This window comes from Otolemur garnettii, unplaced genomic scaffold, assembly GCF_000181295.1.
Source record: "Otolemur garnettii isolate 467f Iridium unplaced genomic scaffold, OtoGar3 scaffold00069, whole genome shotgun sequence".
Classification (NCBI taxonomy): domain Eukaryota; kingdom Metazoa; phylum Chordata; class Mammalia; order Primates; family Galagidae; genus Otolemur; species Otolemur garnettii.
The window spans coordinates 3337872-3351549 of NW_003852464.1; the positions used below are offsets into that span (position 1 = coordinate 3337872).

General features: G+C 42.7%; 1 protein-coding gene and 1 non-coding gene across 2 annotated transcripts in view; both read right to left on the reverse strand.

The window, feature by feature from the left end:
* Window positions 1–13678, reverse strand: part of KCNIP4 (potassium voltage-gated channel interacting protein 4) — a 415573-nt gene that overhangs the window by 24328 nt on the left and 377567 nt on the right. The window lies entirely within an intron of this gene.
* On the reverse strand, window positions 1480–1619 carry LOC111726533. Its single transcript, XR_002774291.1, has one exon. It is a non-coding gene; the product is annotated as a U4 spliceosomal RNA (small nuclear RNA).

Here is a 13678-nt window from a genome sequence, read left to right on the forward strand (position 1 = left end):
CCAACAGGATTAGAACAAAGAAAAAACAATCAAAACCAAATGAGGAAGAAAGCATACAAGCCAACCTTGAAGTTCAGTTCAGTATTGCGTGTTAGGTTGCCTTAGCCCTGATGCCCAAGTATTTGTTTGCTCAAGTATTATTCTGGAGATTTCTGTGAGGGTGTTTAGGTGTGAGATTTACATTTAATGGGGCGAATGTTAAAGTGAAGCAAATTGCCCTCTGCAGTTTGAGTAGGCTTCATAGAATCAGTTAAAGTCCTGAACAAAACAAAGATCGACCTCCCCAGAGCAGGAAAGAATTCTCCAGCAGATATCTGGAGACTTCACCTCCAGCACGGGTTCCTCCTTGTCTGTCAGAAGACTGCCTTTGGACTTGAACTACAACTCTTCTGAGGCTCCAGCTTGCCAGCTTCCCCCGTCAGATTTTGGACTGGCCAAGCCTCCACAAAGTGTGAGCCAATTCCTTAATCAATCTCTTCCTCTCTCTATACACACATCCTCTTGGTTCTGTTTCCTATAAGAAACCTAATAAATATATAAATGAATTAACAATCAACAGCTTAGAGTCCAAAAAGGAAAGGAGGCATGTACACAGCTAATCACTCACAACTTTTAACTAACTGGCTGTATCTAGCCAGCAGCAACAGGACAATTTTTAGACTAAATAAACACTTCGTAGCTGGACCTTCTCACACATGGAAGTTATGATTTATTGGCTATTTATCTCCCAGCCATCTGCTTGGACTAGGAAGGAGAGGGCAAGTACCTGGCTGTCTGCCAGCAGGTGGTAAATCTGTGCAAGGTTAGAACTGGAAAGCTGCCTCCGAGTTAAAAGTGACACTCATGAGAGATGGGACTAAGAAGGAAAAAGACATCTGTGCTCAGCAAACTTATTAGCTACCTTGAGTCTCTAGACACGTTTGATAGATGCATCTTATAATGTGAGATGCTACTTAGAAATTACCTACCTTATGTGCATTTGTTTTATGTTTAATCACGTGTATGTGTCAGAAAAATCCCTTCTCTGCCAACTGAAAGCTCCTGGTCAAATCTCAGGGTGAAAAATCCCACCAGGTGAATTCGTCTTTATCCATCTCACATTCATACACACTGATTTCCATTGCTACAAATACATAGTGCAAGCCTATTATTCTAGAAACTCTTCCAGGAGCTGGGGCTGCAACAATACACAGGTCAAAGGTCTTACCCTTGTGGAATCTACATCTGAGTAGAAGAATATATAGACTGTCTTAGTTTGTTCATGCTGCTATAACACACCACCATAGGCTGGGTAGCTTATAAATAACAGAAATTTATTCCTCACAGTTCCGAAGGCTGGGAAGTCTGAGCTCCCAGGGTCATCAGATGCAGTCCTTGGTGAGTGCGCATTCCTGCCTCATCGATGGCACCGTCCAGCCGTGCCCTTACATGGTAGAAGGGGAATCTAGCTTGGGGTGCGGGATCCTTTTTTAATCTCAGTCTCTTTAGAGATTGTCAAAAATTTCCAATGCCATCTATATTGCAAGTTGTCACAGTGGGGCCTTAGGAAAAGTTTTCAATTAGTAATAATTTTGTCTAGGATAAAATCTCATTGGCTATAATACTGCCACTGTGTAGCTTGTGGGGTCTTTTTATGTAAGGGGACTAATCCCAATCCTTAGGGCTCTGCCCAAATGATCTAAACTCCTCCCAAATGCTACACTTTTTAGTTTTTTTGACAGAGTCTCACTTTTCAGCATTTGTAGTGTGCTGTAGCTTCATAGCTCACAGCAACCTCAAACTCTTGGGCTGTGAGCCCAAGAGTGTGAGAGAGGTGTGGTCTCACTCTTGCTCAGACTGGTCTTGAACTCCTGAGCTCAAGCAATCTGTCTGCCTCGGCTTCCCAGAGTGCTAAGATTACAGGTGCAAGCCACCAAGTCTGGCCCTGGCCCCACCTACTAATACCATCAAATTGGGCTTTAGGATTTCAACAAATGAGCTTATAAAGCACATATGAGCTATGCCTCCTACTCCAGCATTAGAAATTGAATTCACTCTATCTAATATCATCAGACTTTTCCCTAAAAGACAGGGGAATACTGTAATCATAAATGACAGCTGAAAAGAATAAAGGCTACCATCCTGGAAATAAATGTCAGTAGGAAGCCAGGAGCATTTTAGTCATTAATTTAAATGAAAGTTTTCCCTAGCAATGCTTCCAGGAGTACGTCAGAAATACAGTTACCATGAAAAGTGTTGGGAGTGGTGCTTTGGAGAAAGATCATGTAAGCATAGGAAATTGCTAATGAACTTCTTTTGTGAGGTGTGTCATGAGTCATTATACTTTCACCTCATAAATAAAAACCCTTCAGCCACTTCCTTGAAAGTTGTCAGAACTCTGGTGAAATGCACAAGAAATTATTGCATTGGTATGTAAATGAGATTCATTATAATAACACAATCATAATATACTGCCTACTCTGACAATATTTATCCACTATTTTAGCCAAAATCTCTTCTCTTAAATCATTCTCTTCTGGCATATGCCCTTGCCTCAGGTTCAGAGCTGTTATTAAACATTTAGAGAAAACTCTTCTCAAAAAATATAAATATTTCATAGGCTTAAATTAGATAAATTAGCTAATACATAGTTATTTGGGAAGCCTTTTATGATACATGTACTATCACACCTTTTAAGCTTCTATGTATTTCATCAACTCTGACACCCATCCCTGGAGCAGAGGGGGACATACATGGCCATATGCTTGGCACACCAGTCACAATGTTATTTTGCATGTAGCATGATACTTTAAAGATGTCCTAACATTTTACATTGCAGGTCAATTTTCAAAATTTAAATGGTGCAGTGTGACAAACTGAGATATCAGCTGATATCAACAGATTCTGTTTGTGGACCTCTCTGCTCCCTTTATGGTCAGTAAAATTTGAGGGCAGGGATCAAACTTTACAGAACCCAGCAGTATTAAGAACAGGGGATATTAAAAGTGCTTAACCTGAATGGAAAAATAGTCATTTTTTAGCCGTTAAGAAATTAGAAAATAAACTAGTTCTAGTAATATCCTTGAAAACTTGTGCCTAAACTTTTAGAACTCCATGCATCTAAAAACATTTTTTTTCCTGTTATTTTCCCGTTCTTTTCTATCCAATTGTGCTGATGCCCTGGGCTGATATTTCCCAGTTGTCACTTTCTCTTATAGACACCTCAAGTCCTGGCCAGTTCTGGAGTCTAAATGGTTATGAAGAACTTCGGAAGTTAATATCTTGGTTGCACCCAAGGTCAAGTTCCCACCTAAGACCAAGAGCAAGGAAGTTTCAGGGGTTGTGGGGCCTTGGGACCAAGTAGCATGGACATGATCACAGAAATTAAGGGGAGACCACTAGTAAAAAAAAAAAAAAAAAAAAACAGCTTTCTATTTCAACACAAAAATCCTTAATGTAGTCAACAATTGAGCTATAGAGAGCTTATTTAAAAATCACAGGATTAGCCTTTCAGTTTTCAGGTCATCAAAGCTGATCATTAAGAACTAGAACTAGGGGGGCGGGGCCTGTGGCTCAAAGGAGTAGGACACCGGCCCCATATACAGGAGGTATATCAAACCCAGCCCTGGACAAAAACTGCAAAAAAAAAGAAGAACTAGAACTAGGAAGACTTCCAACTTGGGTCTTCCCCTTTGCCAGAAGCTCTGGTACTTTTAACTCCTTCTGTCTTCCTTTCTGTCTTATAAAATCCTATCTTACCACTGGGGGTGGGGGAGAGAACTCGAACTGGCTTTAAATTTCAGTTCTAATCTCCCCAGGTACTGGAACACGTAGAAAATCCTTTACTCTTTTATGAGTCTAAGTCTTCTTATGTGTGCCTTGACCTCTAAGAAATACTGACAGGACAGGAAAATAAAACAAATGAAAAGTGAAAATAGACCATGTAGGAACAAAACCAAAGGAACTCCAAATACTGGATACCATCAACAGGTTGGATCCTTCACTGCTTTCGAAATCTGCATTAACCAGATTTCCCTCAACACAGTCCTGGGGTCAAAGTGATTAAATATGAATTGCAGATTAAGGAGAAAAAAAGGTAGGAAAATAGTTCCCTAGATATCCTCACTAGAAAAAGAGTGAGAAGTAAGTGATTGAGATTCAACTCAGCTGGCCGAGTGCCAGGATACAGGTGCATTCTGTGCCCAGGAGGGCTCAAGATCACCCAGGATGACGCAGAAATCCAAAGTACAGGCAAAGTTTCTGCAGCTCCAGCTCTTGCCTCTGACCATGTGGAAGAAGAAACTTACATGAGATTTGCAGCCAAAAAAAAAAGTGTATAATTTTCATCTGTGCTGCTAATCAAGAAATCACCTAAATGTCTTGCTCTAAGTCTAAAAAACATGTGAACTAATAGTATCTTGTAGTGAAGAAAGGAGAAGTTACATGTACAGAACTTCTAGCATGGTATATTAGGCACTCTACAAGTTTGATTTTTTTTTCCCCAGACGAGCGTGCAGTGGCATGAGCCTACTTCATAGCAAATTGAAATACCTGCATTCAGGCCATCCTCCTGCTTCAGCCTCCCGAGTAGATGGGATTACAGGTGCCCACTACCGCAACCAGATAATTTTTCTATTTTCAGTAGAGAGGAGGCTGGTCTCAAACTCCTGAGCTCAAGTGATTCTCTGGCCTTGGACTCACAGAATACTGCCCACTCACAGGTGTGAGCCACTGCACTTGGCCTGATTTTTTTAAAACATTCTTTCTTCAACTTAACTTATACCAATTCTACAAAAAGAGATTGCCTACATTTTGTAGGAAAAGGCTTCCTGGGGTTTGGCCAGAGATTTGAATCTGTATTAGGATGACTGTAGAATTCTTGCATTTAGATGCTGTCAAAAAAGAATTTTCCTAACATTCTGCCAAAGAGAGGGCTCATTTGGTGAGGGTCATTTTGTGAATGATGACACTATTAAGTACCCAAAAACATTCTGGGGGGGGGGAAAGACAACAGTCAGCAGGGAGAAGGCCTGCATATTAATTTTACGTTGCTGTGTAACAAATTACCATAAGCTTAGTGACTTGAGACAGCGCACATGTGTCCTACGTGGTTCTCTGGGACAAAAATCTGTCATGGCTTGGCTGTGTTCCGTCATCAGTCTCGTACTCAAAGTGTCAGCTGGCTGTGGTTCTAACCTGGGCCTTGCAGGTTTTCCCAAGCTCATTCAGGCTGTTGGCAGAGCTCAGTTTCTTGCAGTTGGAGGTCTGAGGTCCCTGTTACCTTGCCAGCTATTTGTTGGACGCTTCTGTCTCAGCCTCTCCCTCAGTAAATCACCCCCCCCCCCCAGTGTAGTTTACTCTGTCTTCAAAACAAAGCAAAGCTAAGGCCTCTTGCGTCCTCACCCTTTCTTTCCGACTTCCTTCTCTGTAAAGGGCTCATGAGATTAGATCAAGCCCACAAGGATAATCTCTGTATCTTAAGGTCAACTGTTTTGGGCCCTTAACTGGATCTATAAGAAAATTTGCTCTCAGCAGTAACCTGATTTGTATTTGAATGAATGACCAGGAGACAAGAATCTTGAGTGGCATTTTAGATATGAGCACCTGCTTCTTCTCAGTGTGGGTTGACTTGGGTTCTCACATCAGTGTCTCTTTAACAACAGTCTTTTCTACAGTTACATTCACAAGTATATCCCCTACATTGAGCAACTATATTTCTTGGGGGGCCTTAGTTTAACTCAATTTGAAAGGAATATATCCTGTCAAGGCTGTAGACTCAGCTGTGTAAAGACCAGCTGTGTTGGCAAAATTGAATGTTCTTTTTACGAATGCTAAGAATAGTATTCCTTACACTAAGTGGGCTCTGTCTAGAGCAGAAGTTTGTCTATAACTAAAGCAGAAATAAATTTTATTTTACATTTTATTAGTTGATTATGCCCTTCCTCCCTCCCTCCCTCCCTCCCTCCCTCCCTTCCTTCCTTCCTTCCTTCCTGGCAGGGTCTTGCTGTCACCCAGGCTGGAATTTAGTCATGTCATCATGGTTCACTACGGCCACTAACTCTGCTCTCGTGAGAGAGGTGGACAGCAGGTCAGACCCAGCCCTAAACACACTTTATTTATACTTCTTTCTACTTTTTTCTTTCTGATTACCAATTCTAAGAAAGGGGTAGTTTGTCCCCCTCTCGCAAATTTGCTCCTCAGTGACCTACAATTTCCAGAGGCAGTCCTGAGCCTCCAAAGCTTGGCTCTAAGTCCATGGAACATTTACTCTTGCCTAATTGTATTCTGTTAAGTATTGTTACAAATACTTAAGACATTTCCACCCTCCTTTCCCTTCCTCTTTTTGTTCTTTAGAGAAGAATTCTTCCCTCTCTCTGCAGGGAACAATTGCAAAAGGTCAAAAAAAAAAAAAAAAGCTGGGCCTAAAACCTCAGTGCTTCCAAGCACTCAGGAGGGGTGGTAACACCTCCCTCTTCTTCCACTCCAGCAGACGTGCCCCCAAAGTGCCCCCAGGCCTGGCTACTGTCAGCCAGGTGTGGCAGGACACCTGCAGAGGCCTTGGGCAGCTTGTATGGTGCACAGGGAGAGCCGTCCTGGAACAGCCTCAGTGCTTATATCATATTGAGGCACTAGAGGGCAGCAGTGTCCTCCATGACAGCCGGAAAGGCCATTCCTGGTTCTTTATCCCAGGTGTTTTTCTTCCCCTCAGCATGGCACAAGCCTGGGTACCTCTCTTTCAAGAAAACTATTTCCTTTTTATGAAAGGTTGACAGCCTCATTTCCATATTATATATCTAGAAAAATTAAGTATTTTTGGGAAAGAGGCTCAGAGACTAAGTCCTTCCTTCTGGGTGGTACATTCAAGGTAAACCAGGCCAAATTCACGGTCACTTTTTTGGCGACTGGACCACCCTTACCTTTAGTCACTGAAAGTCTGTAGTTCTAAGAAAACAAGTAAGCAAGAAAGACAACACAACAAAAATTCCAGATTTTGAGTGTGAAAACCTCGTAAAACTCTGGAGTGTGGGCCAGCGAATCAAGTTGCCTGACTCTGCTTTCCCGTTTTAAGGGACTATTTTAAACCTTTAAAATGAAAATAATGATACCACTTATATTAAGAGTATTATGAGGCTTAAGAAAGCATAGCCCGCGTACAAAATTTAGTGCAGTATCTGGCTATATACACACACCCCATACATTATGTGTGGTGGAGGTCGGTATGAACATCAGAGATCTGTCACATTTTCATATAATCCAGGATATGGTGTTTATCCCTGTTAACCATCTGCTCATTTAATCTCAGAGAGCTTTGGTAGTACACCAGCTTTCCATTTTCTTAACCTAAACGGTAGCTTCTGGAATTTCCCAGCCCCGGGTTATAATCTACTGTCGCATTTTCTAACTGTGGGACTTTGACTAAGTGACTTCTTCAAGCTGAGTTTTCTCATCATTCATTCAATCATTACATCATTTTAACAACACACAAACCCACATGATACGTCAGAGACTATAATAGGAAATGGGGCTAAAACAATCAACACGCCAGACGAGGTCCTTCAAGGTATGACTGAAACGAGGACTTGCCCAAATTATCATGAAGTTACAGGTGGAATCAGAGCTGCAGACAATTCTGGAGAACCTGCTCTAATCCAGGAAGGGCTGGGGGAAGGACTCCCCTGAGGAATTGAAGCAGAGAACTACAGATTGGGTAGGAGTTAGCAAGAGGCAGAGCTGGGAGAGGCCAAGGAGCAGGACGCCCAGATTCTGGGATGGATCAAGGACTGAGGAGATGGCAAATGAGCTGGGGCAGGACGGTCTAGAGACGAGGTGAGCTAATCCAAGGCCTGCTGGCTGGATTCAGGATCGAGGCCTTTAACACTCTTGACCTAGGTGTGACACTTAACATCCGTGTTTTGCAGGGCTCTGGAGAGAACTAAGTGATGATGGATACACAGTGCCCCGCAAAACCTCCGTCACAGTCTAAGTGATCCATATTCCTCTCTTTTCTCTTTATAGTACCCGAGTTGAATTTCTACCTCTGGTAAAGTACTTATTTAACCCATAATTATTTGGTATCTACTCTGCATCAGGCTCCCTGCTACAGACTGAACAAACGGAAATGATAAGCAAAACAAAACAGGGAAGGTCGTGCCCTCAGAGAGTCTCTCCAGTGATGAGCACTGATTGTTCTGCATGGGACGTTATTTCAGTTGCATAAGAATTTCAGCCTGTCCGGGAATTAAAGTCTCTTGCTCCCGCTCCCCAAATTATAAATAAATAAATACAGAATAAACTCTCACTACTGTGGGTTAAACTGTGAGTAACTCAGGATTATTAGGACTCAGTAGGGTCACTTCTGTATTTTCCTTGCCTTCACCAATGATTCATGAAGAAGATGATCATTTTTACAAAGTATACTTGCACCCTGTACAATGGCACAGACGATTAGGGTGGGTCTCCATACTGCTGAAAGTGCTAATGAAGGCCTCCACTGTGTTATGTTAAGAGAGAGCATCCTCCTGCAGGGCTGGGGGGTGACAAGCTCTTAGATGTAACTCATGCCTGTATTTTTTTTGAGACAGAGTCTCATTATGTCAGAGTCTCATTATGTCACCCTGGGTAGAGTGCCATGGCATCACAGCTCACAGCAACCTCAAACTCTCGGGCTTAAGCGATTCTCTTATCTCAGCCTCCCAAGTAGCTGGGACTACAGGCACCTGCCACAACACCCGGCTATTTTTTTGTTGTAGTTGCCTTGTTGTTTGGCAGGCCCGGGCTGGGTTCTAACCCACCAGCCCTGGTGTATGTGGCTGGCGCCCTACCCACCGAGCTACGGGTGCTGAGCCCCGACGCCTGTATTGATATGCTCACCCTGAAAACTGAAGTAGTCTAATTGGTATTCCTCTCCATTTTTACCTGTTTTAATATTGTGGGCAGGTATGGCATTATCCCAGCCACAATCCTAGCCATTTGAGAGGCTCATGCAGGCCAAGAGTTTGAGACCAGCCTGAGCAAGAGCAAGAACAACCATCATCTTTACAAAACACAGACAAGTTAGCTGGGCACGGTGGTGGGCACCTATAGTCCCAGCTGCTAAGGAGGTTGAAGCAGGAACAAATCTTGAGCCCCCAGTAGTTTGAGGTTGCAGGGAGCTACGTCCACTGCACTCTGTCCTGGACAGTAGAGCAGGACACTGTCTCAACGTAAAAAAAGTATACAGTATATATAATATGACATACTTATGACATATTATATACAAATCTTTACTTCTCAAAAAATGTCCAGAGACTCCAGCCATGTAAAAGAACTGTCCCATCACAAAATTTCCACCACGTTCACATTTAATTTAAATCTGCACCTTTGTCCTTTTTAGGTCTCGTACATATTCTTGCCATTCATTGGCAAATGTGGCAAAGATATTATTTCAATCAACAAGAGCCCCTCTTCGAAATTCATGTCATATGAGCTCGTGATGACAATTGTCACTCCCTCTGGTGAGGGACACAGCCAAAGGCTTTATGTTTTTGCCCCACAATAAAGGAAAAAATGATCCATTTCCCCCAGTCACTCACAGATATTTTCATTTTCTGGTTCATTGGTTCTTAACCTTCGTTTTTCTCGAAAGGAAATTAGTATTTGGATTTAAATCTTGGGAGCTTTACCTTCGGCTTCCTGTTATCTTTGTTGGGAGACAAAAGGCTGGGGGGATTTGGTTTCCACATGACCTTTCAAACTACCATAAACATCTCTTGCTATTCTAGAGTCCAACATACCTGTTAAGATAATTATTAACTGAAAGCGAGTTATTCTTTTCAGAATTGGAATGATTGTATTTTACCATTTATTCCAAATTATACTTTCATTCCCACATTGATGTCCTTCTTGAAGGACCATTTCTTACCTTAATTCTCCCCCTAGAAAAGGATTTGTTGCCTCTTACCGTAAGTGTCTTATTTTTTCATTTTTTCCACTTTTGCCACTATGTCAGGCACAGTCTGTCTTAGGAAACCAATATATACCGGTCTGATCCCCGGACAAGGTTAAGGAGAGAGAGGTGTTGAAGAGGTGTTTCTGGAAGGCAGCCATCTAGTATAGATTAGGATGGGACTGGGGACCCTGAGGAGGGCTGCTGATAGCCAAGGTGTAGTCCTGAAGGCAGGTGAGTAGGATGTGGTGGGATTGAGAGCTCAAAGTAGGAGAAGGGGTAGAAAGTTATGGTCAAAATGGCGAGACCATACTTTAAGATATCAGGAGTTAAACAGTTTCACGTAACTCACGTAACAGCGAGACCCAGGCAATGCCCACTGCTTGGAAAAGTGGAGTGGAAAGGAAAACAATGGCATGTACAAAGTCAAGAAACACGGACGCTCAGGTGGGTGGCAGTCAAGTACGTCCGCTGCATGGATGCCACTGTCAGGCCAGTGAACAAAGATTTTAAAGTCAGCGATCCAAGTCCTCAATGAACGTGAGTCAGTAACTTTGCAGGTAATAACATCAGATACCCTGATTCTGGTGCTGTGTGACTGGGCTCTGCCTGACAATTTCCTTTGCTTTAGATAGAGCCAGTGCCCAATTTCACCTGATGTTGGGGGGGCTCTCCATCCTGGTACCCGCTGTTTTCCCCGGTCACAGGGCCTGGTCAGGGATGCAGGCTGTGCAAAAACAAATCTCCAGGCACCTGTGGCTCAGTGGTTAGGGTGCCAGATACATGCACTGGGGCCGGTGGGTTTGAACCTAGCCGGGGCCTGCTAAGCAACAATGACAACAACAACAACAACAAAATAACCAGGCGTTGTGGTGGGCACCTGTAGTCCCAATTACTTGGGAGGCTGAGGCAAGAGAATTGCTTAAACCTAAGAGTTTGAGGTTACTGTGAGCTCTGATGCCACGGCATTCTACTGAGGGTGACATAGCGAGACTCTATCTCAAAAAACAAAACAAAACAAAAAATTCTCCATCCCCCATGCTGTGATGATTGACTCAGGTGTGTCTTGTTACCAAAGCCAGGTCCTTCTTTGCTGGAGCTATCAGGGCTGAGAAGGGGAGAGTGGGAGAGAGGGACCCTCACGCCACTGATACGAGTATTGGTATTGGCACAGCTATCTTAGGTATGTGGGCCAATAACCCATTTTACATTAAGGTACTTGGAACCCAGGACTTTTCTTACATGTACTCGAAAATATCGTAATTTATCCCAGGACTGATAAATTTTCCTGCTCTTTGTTCCTTACCGGATGGCTGCAAAGGACCCTCTCTTTCTCTTGGTGTGTTTCAATGCTTTGGGCTACGTCGACCAGATAAATGAGGGAGAGTTCTTATTTTTCTTAGTTATTGTTTCAATCTCTGACCCCGGGCATAAGAAAGGATATATTAGTTTACTTTACAAACTTTATTTTTGCAATAAGAAAAGTATGAGATTTAGAGCATTACTTCAAAAGACAGGAGGAAACTGAAACGGTGCCCCAAAACCTAAAAAACAAAACCCAAATTAACCTGCAAGAACATTGGAAATTTCAGGAAAATTGAATTTCTCTGTTGTTCTTGCTCATTCGAATCAAATCTGTTCACCAGATTGCTATGAAACCCCTACCCTAAGCCAAGCACAAACACGTGAAAAAGCTGAAAAACTGGAATTGATTTCCACTGGCAACCTAATGATTATATGATATGATGAAACGTCTTTGAGAAGGAAAAGATTCTAGAACACTGATCTAGGGTCTTAGCTCAATGATTAATTAGGCATTCATGACTGCATTAATGTACACAGCTATGATTTAATTAAAAAAAAAGAAATATGTTTTAACATGGATTAATAAATAGGAAGTCATATATAAAAGTAAGATAATGTTTAATAAAAATGTAAATGCTTCTTAAAAATATTGTTTTCTGGGGGCCACGCCTGTGGCTCAAAGGAGTAAGGTTCTGGCCCCATACACTGGAGGTGGCAGGTTCAAACCCAGCCCCGGCCAAATTTTTTTTTTTTTTTTAATACAATGTCTTGCTCTGTTGCCGGGGCTGGAGTGCATTGGGATCATCAGAGCTCACTGCAGCTTCTGACTCCTGGTCTTTAACTCCAACTGCCTTGGCCTCCCAGATTACTGGGATTATAGGTGGGAGCCTCCATGGTGTCCGGCCTCACATACCTCTTAATTCTTTCTATGTGATCATTTAGAGTCTGAGTTTTATTATTGGGAAACCCATAAAGGACCCACCCCACCTGCCTTTTTTGGAGCCCCTACTTACTCTCTGCCTGGTTTGTGCCAAGCGCTGAGAATGCAATGGTGAGATGGGGGCAGGTCCCCCCCCGCCCCAACCCCTCAGTGCCTCTCGGGCAACTTTGAAGTATCAGAGGGCTTATTTACTTTACTCTTTATGTTTACTAAACAATAAGACTCACATTCGGACATCAGCTTCCTACAACAATCCAAGGCTGTTCCTCCTGAACGAGTTCATTACTTTTGTTCAGTGACTTTAGAGCCGACTTCCTAATTCCTGTCCAACTTGTTGTTCAAATGACTGAGAACCAACCCTAGAACATCAGTTTGCTTGAGTTGGAAGGGCTCAGGAGGTTTGAGTGCCTCATTTTTTATAGGAGGAAACTGAGGCAAAGGATGTGAAATGATCTGCTTGAGGTCATAACGTGGCAGATGGAGGAGAGAAGCCATGTACTTCACACCTGGCCCAGTGTGCGTTTGGCTGGCTCCTGCTCAGAAGCTGATGAAATACAGAAGTCGATGAAACAGAGGTTTAAAGTTCTCTGTTCTTCTTCTTCAAACAATTGGGAAATAACATTCTTTATGTTTGTAGTTATTAGACTACCCGAACAGCTAAATTAAGGATTCGCATTTTAGAAGTTCATTTAATTATTATTATTATTATTTTAGAGACAGAGTCTTACTTTGTTGCCCTCCATAGAGTGCCGTGGCATCACAGCTCTCAGCAACCTCCAACTCTTGGGCTCAGGCGATTCTCTTGCCTCAGTCTCCCAAGTAGCTGGGACCACAGGCACCTGCCACAACGCCCGGCTATTTTTTGTTGCAGTTTGGCTGGGGTCAGGTTTGAACCTGCCACCCTCAGTATATGGGGCAGGCACCCTACTTGCTGAACCACAGACACCGCCCCAGTTAATTATTATTGTTATTTTATTGCATCAGGTCATTGAGGGTAGAAAGAATTAGGTTATAGCGTTTGCATTTGTTATGTAAAATCCCTTTTATAACTGTGTCCCACCCCTAAGAGGTGTGCCATGCACCCCAACATTGTGCCCATTAAGTGGGAGCACAGCCATCCCCCTCTCTTAGCTCCTCTCCCCCTGCCTCTTCCCTCTCCCCCCACCTTGAATTGATTTGAGTTTTTCTCTTATGTGGGTGTGTATTAGATCATCTACTGGCTTCATATTAGAATTGAGTACATTGGATTCTTGATTCTCCATTCTTGTGAAGAATGTGTCCCAACTCTGTCCAGGTTAATACCAAAGACGTAAAGTCTCCATCTTTTTAATGGCTGAATAGTAGTCCATGGTATACATATACCACAGCTTGTTAACCTATTCCTGGGCTGGTGGGCATTTAGGCTGTTTCCACATTTTGGCGATTATAAATTGAGCTGAGTACATTTAATTCTTAAAAAAAAATCTTCCTTTTTTTCCTTCCTTCATTGTTCTTACTTTTCCTCTTCTTCCTTTTATTCTTTCATTCCA